We start from the raw sequence: 13,513 nt of genomic DNA, 5'->3' as shown, positions 1-13,513 counted from the left end.
ATTCCGTTTCTAGTTTTCGACATTAAATATCCCGATTCTTTTGTGTAGCTACCACTTTGGACCCTTGTCTTCCTCTCCTGAACCCCGCAGACCAGTTGGGGAATCTAACTTCTCCCCACCCCCACCCCTTTCTTCGAAGGAAAGCGATTAAGCGATTCCTTGAAACCATCCCTTGCCCCGGGTTTAGAAAGTCCGTTTGTGAACGTTCCTCTTGGACCTGCTGCACGCAAGGTTGCAAATGCGCGGAAATAAGCTCCTGCCCCCCCCCTCCCGGCTGCTGCGTTTGAAACACCCGGGGAGGGAGGGAGAGAGCCTTGAGTCTAAGGCAGAGGCGGCGGCGGCGGCGGCGGCGGCAGGGGGTGGGGGGAGCGGTTTGAAGCGGGAGGCGAGTGTGATTTGTTTGGTGATCGGAGCCAATAGCAAGCTTAGACTTTGATAATATCCCCATGCGGTGACTGAGAGGAGTCAGTGCAAAGCCTCTCTCCTCCAGTGGGTCTCTCCAGGCAAGGCAGCTCCAGCTCCTGGCGAAGCGAGGCGCGCGAAGCTCTCCCGCAGCAGACTTCCCTATGGGCAGCGACCTTGGCAGAGCCCACTTGCTAAAGCCACTGCCCTGGAATATATACCTCTAAAACCCGGGACAGAGAGAGCAGGCGAAAGCTGTTCCAGCAAGAGACAGGTACTCCATCCTAGCTGGGGTTCATTTGCATTCATATTTATTGACTTGTGCATGTATGTGCCTGTGTTTTGGCCCAATGCCTTCAGATGCATTGAAATGGGGCGTAGGGTGCCTTGGATAATCGAGGTTATATGTAAGAATGTGAGTGTGAGTTTATTATTTTAACCTTTGGAATTTTCCACTTTTTTTTTTTAATGGGGAAATTCCTCTCCAGCTATTTTTTTTACCTGGGTGGGCGATCTGCACATGGAACCAACCCTCCTTTATTTGTGATAAAACGTGTTCTGAAAATGCAACACCCCTCTTTTAAGGCATCACCTACGATGTGAACCTCAGTCTTTGGGAAGACCCAGTCTCCCAGCATCCTGGTTTTAGACGAAAACCCAAGTCAGTTTTCATGGGTCCTCCTGCTCTCAGCAGCCTTGTTCGTGCCGAGTCCTGTAGCTCCAAGGGACCACGGTTTTACACCTGGGGTTTGTCTTGAGGAATGTGTAGGGCGCTTCTCTCCCTGCCGGGGAAAAGCAAATTTGACTCCTGGGCGAGGGTGAAGGCAGCACCAGGGTGGGAGTGAGATAGAAGTGGCTGGATGAAGGTCTGACTCCGCTTTGCATCCTTCTGTACTTTGAGTTGATTATAGAACCTCACCCAAGAATAGCTCCAAGTACACATGGCACCATTTTAAACCATGTACTTTGAATATATACAGTATAATTTTAGATATTTTGAAGAGGTGCATCACCATAATAGAAGTGCTTCTCTATCCCAGGTTCCCCCCTCCCACTTTAAAAACTGAATCAAGAATTTTTTGCATTCGTGTAATACTTTAATAAACCTTGGTGCCGCCTATCTTTTCAAAATTGCAGAGGCACTTTTATTTTTAGTGAAGGGTTGTGCAAGTGGTTATATAACTTTCTTTGGGGGATTTTCGAGGACAAAATTAATAGCTTATAACAGGCTAGACTTTTCTTTATTTTCGAGAGGGCAAAGTTCTTAAAGAGGGGCGAAAGGACTGCAGCGTTGAAAAGCACTCACTTTAAAAGCCTCTTGAATGCTGTAAGGTGAACCTGAGTCCCAGCCAGCCCCAGTCACTATAGAAAATGGTTTTTGATGTAAATCTGCAGGAATCCGAACAATGCCTTCTGAATAAAATAGCAACAGGTGCAAGATCCACTTGCTGTGCCTTAATTAGCACTTAGCATATCAGACCACATCAGTGCTACTGCATGCTAATTCACTATGAAATCTAACATCAGTTCAGGTTCTTGACTTCCCACCAACTCAAATACAATGCAGGCACTGTGCTGTCTTGCTGGATTAATTTTCTTTACTGTAGAATAAGGTTAGGAAATAAATATTGCCTAAATCATTGTTCTGGTATGTGGACTGAAAAATCAAGCAAGGCTTATTTTCTTTTAATGTCTGTGTATATATTTGTCTGTCTTTGCTCTTTTGCTGCCCATTCATTATAAAGCTGAAGGCAGAATAAAAAGATTATCACACCTCGTTGAAAATTGATCAGAAAATGTCCAGACCTATCCCAAGACCAGTTATAGCTTGTGCACTTGAAACCTTAAATGCTTTTGATCCTAAGGACGCTCATGCAAGAGAAGTACTTCCCTGTGAGGTTGCAATCCTGCACATATACACTTGGTGCTGCCCTCTTAGATTCAGTGAGAATTACTGTGAATAAGTAAGTGATAATGGCTTGTAACATGCCAACCCTGATCAGAGATCCAGATAGTTGGAATAAAATGTTAATGACTTCAATGGACAATAAATTGGTTCACAAGCAATCGGCCCCAATCCAGATAAAGGTAGTTACATCCAATGCTGCTGAAATCAATGGGACAAACTGGGGACAATGAACATAATGGAACTTAATGGTGTCTTGATAGAACAAGAAGTTACACCTGGCTCAGAGAGTGGCAATATCAATTAGATGCCAGAGCGGCATTTGTCACTAATTTTTTAAAAATGAAACCAATACGTTTCTGACATAACATTCTGTGCTCATAATCATGTGAAAGGCTCATGTCTGAAACCGTAGAGAGCTGCTGCCAGTCAGAGTAGACAACATTGAACCGGATGGACAAATGGTCTGACTCTATGTTTATTAGAGCATATGCTTATTTGATGCCATAATAAATATGCTAGTTTTAAAGGTGCCAAAAGACTTAGTCTATTGCTGCAGGGGAGGAGACACTGTCAAAGTTGGAAAATGTTACTTAGGGTTATGGAATCTGATGAACAAATTTGTTTAGGTCACATAGTTGAATAGTGTGAAATAAGATAATAAAACGTTGCATGATCCCTGTTCCTGTGTCAGGTTCCCTACAAATCTGGTATGAATGGGTTCAGAAGAGCAACCTCAGCCGTTCTGTAAGCCTGCAGAAGTGATGAGAAAAGCTTTGACTCTGCTTGGAAAAGGTGGATTTGGTTTTAGCTGCTGAGATAGGATATTTATCTATTAATAATCTGCATGGCACTTAACTGGTTTTTACAAATACACCGCACTAAAAAAAAAAAGGGTGTGTGTGTAAATTGCAATTTATTTACTTACAGCTTTCTTATACCACACATTAACACTAAATTAGTCACTAGGGCAGGGGAAGTGAGTATGACTTACAAAAACAGCCCAGTTATCATATTATTGTAAACTGATGTCTGACCTTAATTTCCACATATCTACGCAGTGAAGATTAGGAGCAAACCTCCGGCTCAACATCATGTAGAGAACACCATGTGTGACACAAAGTCTACACAAATCAGTTCTGCTTCCCTCTATAGTCCCTCCATCACTCGTCTTTCCCCAGTGGGTACAGAGTGGCTCCTTCCCCCAAAACATGTCTGGATCAATTCAGAGCTGGCCCTACCATTAGACAAAGGGAAGTGATCACGTCAGGCAGTGGGTGTTGGGGTCCAGGCCACCCCCCTTGCTTTTATCCTCCTGAATTGAAGCTGCCAATGCATGCTTGTTGCTGGGCTGGGTTATCTGTCTAGCTGTTTTATCTAAGAATGCAAGAAAAGCCTGCAGGATCAGGCCAATAAGCCCATTAGTCCAGCATCCTAATGTTCCCACAGTGGCCTGTAAGATGCTTGTGGGAAACCTGCAAGCTCAGGGAAGGCTGAGCCCAAGAGCATTTCCCCCTACTGTCGCTTTTAGCAACTGATATTCAGAAAAAATCACTGCCTCCAACTGTGGAGGCAGAGCCTAGCCTTATTCTCCATGAATTGTCTCATTGACTTTTCACACCGTCCAAGTTGGTGGCAATCACTTGCCTCCTGCAGAAGCAGGTTCCATAGATTTGGAAGCACCTTCTTCCATCTTCTCTGAAACTTCCAACATTCCTTGGAGGTCCACAAGTTGTTGTGTGATAGCAGAGGGAGAAGAGCTTTTGTATCTTTCCACTTTCCCCCAGGCCATGCATCATTTGATAGTCTCCTTTCCCCAAGGTGTGGCAAGCAGTGCCACTGGGAAATGGCACCGAATGAGTGAACAGGGAGAGAGGCAGCCAGCACTTGACACAGTCCACCAGACATCAATTGCAGACATGTGCTGCCATCCTCAAATGGTGCGCCTCATGCACATTTGAGTGGGGAATAAGCCAAGCCGTGAGTGAGCCAGGTGTTGCAGCCCAGAGCTGTGTGCGCTATGCGGTTCTGCCATATGTTTCATTCTTATATTGTGGGCTTTTGTCATTCTGGAGTTGTGATAGGACAGATGTGTGCTGTCTAGTTCATCTCCCCCCCCCCAAAAAATGTATCAAACGGAGAAGGCTGCAGAGAACAATATCCTGGGAATGTCAGCTGCGCATCTGATGAATAGTGGTTGACAGCAGCTGAAGATGTGAGGCTTCTCAGGGAGAACGAGCCCCTGGTTCCCCCCCCCTCTCCTGTCTTGTGGCTTACGAAAAAACACACAGCAGCAATAAAAATACTTAAACACTCTAGGGAGATTCTCAGTGACTCCTCTTTGCTTTGGTTAGCAGATCTGCAGGAAACTCAAGACAAATCCTGTGAATCTGTCTGCCTCCTTCTGGGGAGTTCAATCATTCGGGATGCTGCCATGCACTTTGCCTGCCATTTGCATCAACACAGACTCCCAAACTGGAGTTGGGAGCCGCCGGTGTTTACATTAGCAACGGCAGTCGCTGGAATCTGCTGATCCATAACCCGTCGGATAGCGGGGTTAAGCCTGGAACTGGGAGAGCAGATCTCTCATCCCAGCATGGCCATGGGCTCAGTGGTTGTGACCTTATGCAAACTACTCTCGGCCTCAATTTCCCTTTTGTAAAATCAGAATAGGAGGGACCTCTGTCACATTCTGGGAAAAAATCCATTGCTGTTTGAAACTCAGGTATGTAAGCTAACTGCCAATGGCACCTTAAACCTAGGTTACAGTCACCACAATGGGATGTCTGGGTGCCTTTTTTTTTTAGTTGTGAGATTTATTATTATTCTTCATTTCATTTTTATACTATCATCATCATAATTTATTACAGTCAATGACCAGCTACAACTTTATATTTTAAGTAAAAAATCTCAAAGCGGTTTGCCACATATTAAAACATCAAATAAAACAATCCAGAATAAAAGAAATTCAAGCTTCAAGGAAAATATTTCAGATCCTTCTCTAAGTGATGTTTTGCTTTCCCCATATTTCTTTACCTACTTCATTTATATAGCTGCCCCATAGCAGAAGTACTCTAGGAAGCCAATGTGGTGTAGTGGTTAGCATGTCAGACTAGGACCTGGGAGATCAGGGTTCAAATCCCCACTCAGTCGTCTTCGCGGGGATTAACTGGCGGGGAAGGCACGAACCATGTACTGATTGGAGAAAAAGGTCAGATATAAATGCAATAAATAAGTTCTTCTGTTTACCTACCTAAGAAAGCTGGAGGGGCCAGATGTCAGTCGAATCCAGAGATCTCCACATGGTCACAACTGAACCCACACCAGTTGCAAAACATGTCTGGCACCTGGGGAATTTCTAACACTGGCTGATGGGGTAGCCTTGGTGGTGTGGGGCAGGGAGTGGGGAGTGAAAGAGAGAGGGAGATAGAGAACCTGTGTGTGTGCACTCAAGGATATGCCTCTAAGAACCTAAGAGCCCTTCTGGACCAGACCAAAGAGCTGTCTCTTGCAGAGTGACAAACCAAATACCTCCACAAGCCCTCATTACTGAAAGCCATATGCATGATGCCCCACTGAAACTGGTATTTGGAGATATACTGCTTATAAATATGGAGGTTCCATTTAGCTATTATGCCTAATCACCATCGATAGATCTGTCACCAGCCTATCTATTTGCCTAATTCTCTTTCAAAGCCATCTATGCTACGGGCTATTTCTGCATCCTGTTGCCGGGAACAGTATGAAGTACTTTCTGTTTTCTGTCCTTTATTTTAATTTTAAACTAGAAGCTGTTAATTCATATCTTTACTGGATATTATTACAAAGTTTCCCAAAAAGTATAGGATTCAACATTATCTTGTGTTTTGCTGCTTCGTACATAAAGAAGAGGTGCTATTTTAAAGTAAAGCAGGCTTTAAATTGTCTTTGTTCCCTTGCCCAAACAACATTTGTCAATTTTGTCATTTGGACCACTTCCCATACCCTAAATATTCCCTAAATATTGACACTGACCCACCATTACAACTAATTGCCATAAAAGCAACAGGTAAAGTGGCAACATTTCTCTGTCCTCTAGTAAGACCAGAACTTTAATGTGTCCAAATGTGATAACTAGTGGTTCCGAATGGTAATGCATATTCTGCAGTAATCTCACTTTGCCCTTTATTCATTACCTTTCATTTCACTGTGTCTCCCTCAGCTTTAGTATTATTGAGAAAAGCTTCTATCTATCCACTTTCTCCGCACTGTGCATAATTTTTATTTTTTATTTTTTTAAAAAGTCTAAACTAAAAAGTTCCATGTGCTTTGCCTTTCCTCTTAGGGAAATCTTTAACTAGTTTTCATTAGTGTTTAAAACTTTAATAAACACACCCAACTGTTTTCCACGACTTGCTCTGAGCATAAGGGTGGCAACAGGAACAGTCAAACCAAAACACTCAGGCATCGATTGCTGTGGTTCTGGAGAGTCCTTTTGTTCAAAGTTCTCGTTTTAAATCGTATCCTCTTGAAAATCTGCATAATCACAGAAACCACTGAGGGCGTCAGAAAAAGAAAAGACAGAGAGAGAAAAGGGAACGTGTACACACCACAGCAATGATACCTCCACATTATTGCTTCCTTTGTCTCGGAAAGCTCTAATCCATACGTAATCTTGCAGTCCAATCCTATGCATATGTATTTAAAAAGGTAAAGGTACCCCTGACAGTTAAGTCCAGTCGCAGACGACTCTGGGGTTGTGTCGCTTGTCTCGCTTTACAGGCGCTTTACTTAGAAGTAAATCCCCTTGAATTAAATGGAAATTATCTCTACTGTAAGCAGGTAAGCATATGTTGGGTGGCAGGCAATATTGTTGTATGTGCTGAACAGCTCAGTTGGTAGAGCATGAGACTCTTAATTTCAGGGTTCTGGGTTCGAGTCCCATGTCGGGAGAAAGATTCCTGAATTGCAGGGGGCTGGACTAAATGACCCTCGTGATCTCTGCCAACTCGATGATTCTATGAAAACTAGTCACTCAGAGCCCTTAATCACGTCTTTAGCAAACTGCTAGTTGGAAGACAGTAGTAGAGTTAATTGGGTTGCCTTCCTGAACCTTAACAGAGCTGATCTATATTTAAGAGTTTCGCAGAAAAGAAAATATACCATGTGCAGCTTCATCCCTTACCCTGGCTCTGTGATGGGAGAAGAAATTAATGATGATGAAATTGTTCCTTCTATGAGACTCTAAAAGGTGCTGCAGTCTTTCCAGGGTCTGAACCTGGTAATGTTAGCGGCCAGCAGCATCACTTCCTACAGTGGGCATGATCTAGCTCCACTTCCTTAAGGCCCCCTATGACCCACTGCAAGTCTCTCTCTCTCTCTCTCTCTCTCTCTCTCTCTCTCTCTCTCTCTCTGGGACAGCTGAAGTACCAAAACAGTTTAGCAAACAACGTACTGTACTGTACTATACTATATGTGATCACGTACTGCCTGTTGGCAGCTAGGCTAGAGATCACTAAGCCCTGGAAAAATATGAAATTGCTATTTCTCAATGGCATAAAGCTTCATGGTGGCTCATTCTCATGGAAGCACTGTGTGGCAAGGAGATGTACTTTATAGCACGGCACAAAACAACTGCTTTATTGATCATTCGTATCACATGCTAACAGAAATCAAGACGCGTAACTTCCCCTTCGGCCTCGTACCACATTCTGGAAGGATGTGAGCTCTTTACAATATCACAGCACATTGTCTAATGCAGCCTTTCTCCCAGCTGGTGCTCTCCAGATGTTTTGCACAGCTGCTCGCATCTGCCCCAACCATCAGCTTGGGGAAGGCTGATCTAATGCACAACTCTCTTTTTATACTATTTTCTTGCAATGTATATGTCATTCAGTTCTGCTTCAAGGCTGACCTCCCCCCCACTTTGCAATTCTGAAATGCTTAATAAAAAATCAGGATGATAGCCAGTGTTAGCTGTATTCAGAACAGACCCATTCAAATCCATCTTTTCAGAATATGACTAATATTGGTTGTCACCCATAGCTGATACATATGTTATCACACCTGCAAATCAGAAGATTTGTTATCTGTCAAAATCAGTGCTTGGAAAGAACTAGTTCAGTTTAACTAAGTTCACTGAATTAGTTCAAAAATACCTGAACTAGGTCTGAGAGTAGTTCCCATAACTGCCAGATGAACTGAATGTGAATTGAGTTTGTTTTCCAGTAGAGCATTGAATGATTTCTATTGCATCTTCAAGTTCATTCTCCTATTATAAGAGAATGATGTGGTGTTTTTTTTACTCTTTACACACTTTGGAGCTTTTAGCTTAAAGTTTTTTATGCTGTGAACCACTCAGAGAACTGTGGGTGAAGGGCAGTATAAATAATAATATTATTAATGTCCATAATCTTTAGGAAAAAACAATGCACATTCCACTGTGTGTGTTTCCATGTTTTCTTAGTCTTCTTAAGTATAATTTATACTTCAACACTGAATTCTGAATTTTATTTATTATTTTTTCCAAGGACAATCTGCATTAACTTGAACTGTGAACTGAACTAGTTCATTTTGTAAAGGGGTCAGCATGAACTGGAATTTGTTCCTTTTTTGACGTGTTGAACTTGAGCTAGAACTTGTTCCTTTTGAAAATGAACTTTATAGGCTCTGGTCACGATGCATACAATACATGCACCTTCCAAGAGCCTAGTCATGTTTCTCTCATAATAAGTCCCACAGAGTTTAAAGCTGAATGCCTACAAGAGAGTAGGGCCTGTTGAACATAGTAGGACTTCTGAGGAAAAATGCAAAGATGGGACTGAATTCATAAAACCCAAAGACTGACCTTGAGCAGAAACTAATGGCATTCTCCTCTCTTCTCCACTAATGAGAATTCCATGGGGAGTGGAGCTGTGATGTGAACAAGACAGTTTGTGTGCCATCATATTTCATAGTGCGGATCTAAGGTATTTGCACAGTGCCAGGTGGGACAGGTGGTAAAGGTTTCTATTTGGTAATTAAGGGAAATGGAAACATCTGATTAAAGAATGGCGAATGCCGGAAGAGTTACTAGCACTGCACCACTGGAAAATTCTGGGTTGCATTTACCGTATTTTTTGCACCATAACACTCACTTTTTTCCTCCTAAAAAGTAAGGGGAAATGTCTGTGCGTGTTATGGAGGGAATGCCTACGGGTGGCATGCCTACGGATTTTCCTCCTCTAAAAACTATGTGCGTGTTATGGTCGGGTGCGTGTTATAGAGCGAAAAATACGGTAATTTAGCTGTGCTCAGAGCAGAATCATTAAGATGAATGACCAGGACTAATTAATTTCAGTGAAGCTACTTTGTAGCAAAATAGCTTGGTACAGTCTGAAATTCAGGCTTTGCGTGTAGAATGTCCCAGGTTCCTTTTTGAAATTTTATTAAAGCTTGAAGGAACACAGATAAAACAGTGTACAGAAATAAACATCAAATATCAAGCATTTTTAAACATAAAAATTAAAAGAAAATATAGAAGAAAAAAGAGAAAAGGATAAAAATCCCACTTCTCCATTTATCACTTTCAAAAACTTGTGTAAAATGATTGCTTCATTCAACTCTTCTACTTTCCGTAAACCAACCAAGTTCATTTTCTTTACTGCACAGAAAGTCAACCCTTGTCCTCACCAGTTAGCTTGTCCTCTCCCTCTCTCTCATGCCTCACTTTGTCCTCCTCCTTTGCTTCATAGAAAACATTTACTGTTAGAAGATAAAAATCATTCAGGGAACACAGCACTGAGACAGGGTTAACAAAAGTTTCATAATTTTAGCACAATGTGGCACCAGCCTATCCCCATCCAGACTGGGCTCTGAACCTGGCACCAGCAGCTAAGCACTTACTTTAGAGTAACACCACTGAAGCCAGTTCATCTGAGGTTTGACAACTGCAGCCAGAGATTTTATCAAAAGTAATCAAAATCCACCCTTTATAAAAACAAGCTTGTTTCTTTGGTTTATAATAATATAGCATTTTAGGCTTTGAAGTTTCATTGGGAAATGTTGTGTTGTGCCTTTCCAAAACAAGACAAAGTCAGTCCTGGACATAGCCACCATTTTATTTTATTTTAACAAGCAAAATCTATTTTTCCAAGGGGAGTGTTTGCCAGAATTCTGCAGTATGTTTACTATGATAGGGTTAAAGGAAATTTGAAAGTCAAACTCAGCTCAGTAGGAAACTGATAAACACGCATTGTGCCTGTAGGGACACTGCCCAGCAGCACTGGGGAATTTACCATTTAATTTTATTAAACAGTTCAGGTTTATCCTATAAACAGATATCGCTGCCCACTATAACTGTGCCAGATCTCCCAAAGGTTGGAAAACAGGACTGTAATTTGCAATCATCTCATTCTGTGGGATTCCCAAAAGACAGAATGCCCTATCTATGGATCTCATTCCTTTCCAAAGACATGATTTAATTCCTGGCACTGTTGACCAGGGTCAAGGTTTAAAGAGACAAAGTTGTAAACAGTGATTCTCAGACACTAAGTAAGGATAGGGTGTAACCCCTTAGAAAAGTTGGTCTGGAAGAGGCGTGGAGAGCAATATATTTTGGATTCATTTCTGGAATTGGCAGCCTCTTCCAAATGAGAGAGTATTCTGGGAACTTGAGCTTATTCCTGATTGTTTAGTTGTGCAATGATCACTGTCTCTGTATGAGAGCGTTTTTAAGAACACAGAATAGAGGTCATGCTGATACTTCTCAGATTTTAAATACATAGTACGAGATGGAACAATATTTGCATCCCAAGGTGAGCATGAATAGTGACTTGTGAAAAAGGTAAAGAGAAGCTCTTCACCTACAGAGTGCCTAATTTTGTGGACTGGGCAAATTCAGAAGGTAGTATACATTGACTGTCGTGTGGCTTCTGGCAAATCTCCATTTGAAATATGTGAGTTAAGAAAGACATGTGGCTTAAGATGTGAATACATCTCAGAAAACAATACATTCTAAATTGCTTATACCAAACCAGAATAAGGAAAGCAGTGGTGTTTCAGCAGGGTCTGGTTGGGAATTTTCAATTACTTATATAAATGCAAGAGGAAGGAGGCTCAGATTTATTGGTGTCCCAAAATGTGGAAAGTCTGCTTGCCTTTATAGCAAATTGGGTTAATTTTCTGTAGATTTAATCAACTGATAGAATCAGTTGAAAGAACAGGAGGTGAGAACAGTAGAAATAAAGCCAATAGAGGATATTGTAATTGCTGTCTAAAAAACACACAGGCTAAGGGAGCAATCCAAACCCAATTTCCACTGGGATGAGCAGAGTTTGGAAGAGGTGGATCTTCAACTGAGCTGAGGCCAGAGAATGTCTTGGAGAATGCATGTTCCGGTGGTGTGGCAGGGCTGGGATTGGGGAGGCTGATTCCAAACTCCATTCAGTTCAGCCATGAGACCTTCAACCTAGTGGAGTTACACTGTAAAAAGTCTAAACTGCTTTAAAGGCTTCTTTCCCTTCTGCCAGGCTTGGGTTGGCTCAAGTCAACAGGAACCCCATTCCTGGAATAGGAGTAAATTACACTGGTGTAAATTACCCCAGTAGGAGTAAATTACCCCAGCATAAATCACAGTGACTTTGTATAGCTTAGTTTGCTCTTCCAGCACACAATTGCAATATAGGAAAGCCCGACTCAGTGGCCATAAGGGCCAAACTGTCAGTATTTTGTGGGAGGGTTTCGAGCGCATAGCAGAAAATATAGGTTTGCTCAATAAAAGTGGGTTAAAATAATCTGCCGCTCTAGCACAGCAAATCTACTTTCAAATGAAATGCCCTTTTTACAGTTAGAAAAGTGACAGGCAGATGCATTGAAAAGTGTGGCATGAACAAATCAGCATTGGGAAGACATCTAAATACCCATCAAGCAAATCAGGATGAATGCAAGATGAATGCTCACTGTTGTATAACTTGCTCACAAAAAAAATAAGAGTGAATGCTAAGCCCCATGTAAACTTTGTGCAAACAAATTGGGATGAATGCTCAGTGAATAGTTCAGGCATGGGCAAACTCGGCCCTCCAGATGTTTTGGGACTGCAATTCCCATCATCCCTAGCTAACAGGACGAGTGTCAGGGATGATGGGAGTTGTAGTCCCAAAACATCTGGAGGGCTGAGTTTGCCTGTGCCTGGAATAGTTCATCTGGAGGAGCCCTGAATTCTTTCAAAGAGTGTCTGACTCTTAGGCTAAAATCCTCAGGTAGGTTAGTGTGGAGGGACCAGAAAAGCAGGTGATCGTCTGCATCCAATTCCCCACTGGGCTTTCATCAGCTGGAGAGAAATGAAAGTGGAAAAGCGCTCTGGTATTCCACTGTTCATTTCTACTTTTGAAATTTGATTTTCCTCCCACTGGAAGGGAAATAAACTATACCAGTTCCTGGGCTGGCATACCCCTACCCCACCCTAGTTTGGGAGCATGTTGAGAGAGTGGAAGAGCACTGGGTCCATGCCTTCCCCTGACCAATGTCTGGCAGTTCCCAAAATCGCTTCTGGCACACCCCCTTTTCAGCCCTACAAATGTCAGCAGGGCAAGGCATAGTTTCACTGGGAGTGGGGAAGGGAATCTGAGAATGGGGCATTCTCTCTGTCTGTGGAGAGAGAGATATGATGCTATGGTCCCTGGGATGCCCTCTCAGGGACCACAGGATGACAGGGCTGATTTTATTTCTTAACTCACAATCCTCATTTTCACTTACTATGTTTGAAACCTGGGGCTTGAAATATTGACAAAGCAATCAACCATTCTATATTCCCAGGGTTCTCTCCCCCCCTTCATTTCACAGAGTTACTGGCAACATATAAATTAAGAGCACAAGCACTTAGCCCCACCCCCCAGTCAAATCCCAGATCAGCGATAAATTTGCTAGGTAACCTTGAGCAAAGCAGCATCTCTGAACCAGTTTCCCAGTGGCAATCTGGAGAGAATAATAGTGGCCCACTTTACTGGATTATTATAGGAACGACTGAGCCCACTTCACCTGTGTGAACCTTTTTCTTTGTGGTTGGCTCCCACGTTGCACTGGTAACCTATGAAAGCATCATTCAATGGCTGCTCCCTACAACAACCTAATGAACGGTACAAGGATGGGATGTGAACTCACCTGATGATCCAGGCACCTCATATGACTGGCAGCTTTGTATATTGCCAATGGGAAGGGCTGAATACACAGACGTGTGTTAGTTGAGAG

At 42.6% G+C, this 13,513-nt stretch overlaps 1 protein-coding gene across 2 annotated transcripts in view; it reads left to right on the top strand.

Moving 5' to 3' along the window:
• The first annotated feature begins 356 nt into the window (after positions 1 to 356).
• The window catches only part of GREM2 (gremlin 2, DAN family BMP antagonist), a 32,502-nt gene continuing 19,345 nt past the window's right edge, over positions 357 to 13,513 (top strand). The window contains exon 1 of one of the 2 annotated variants that reach the window (XM_083497007.1): positions 357 to 676. The gene's annotated coding sequence lies outside the window, so the exon portion shown is untranslated. Of the gene's footprint in view, positions 696 to 13,513 lie in introns of both variants that reach the window. The other variant, XM_083497008.1, reaches the window with a different exon arrangement.

Source organism: Podarcis liolepis (assembly GCF_965112155.1).
Source record: "Podarcis liolepis genome assembly, chromosome: 3".
Classification (NCBI taxonomy): Eukaryota; Metazoa; Chordata; class Lepidosauria; order Squamata; family Lacertidae; genus Podarcis; species Podarcis liolepis.
The sequence above is the reverse complement of the archived record's forward strand: the minus strand, read 5'-3'. Positions and strand labels throughout refer to the sequence as shown.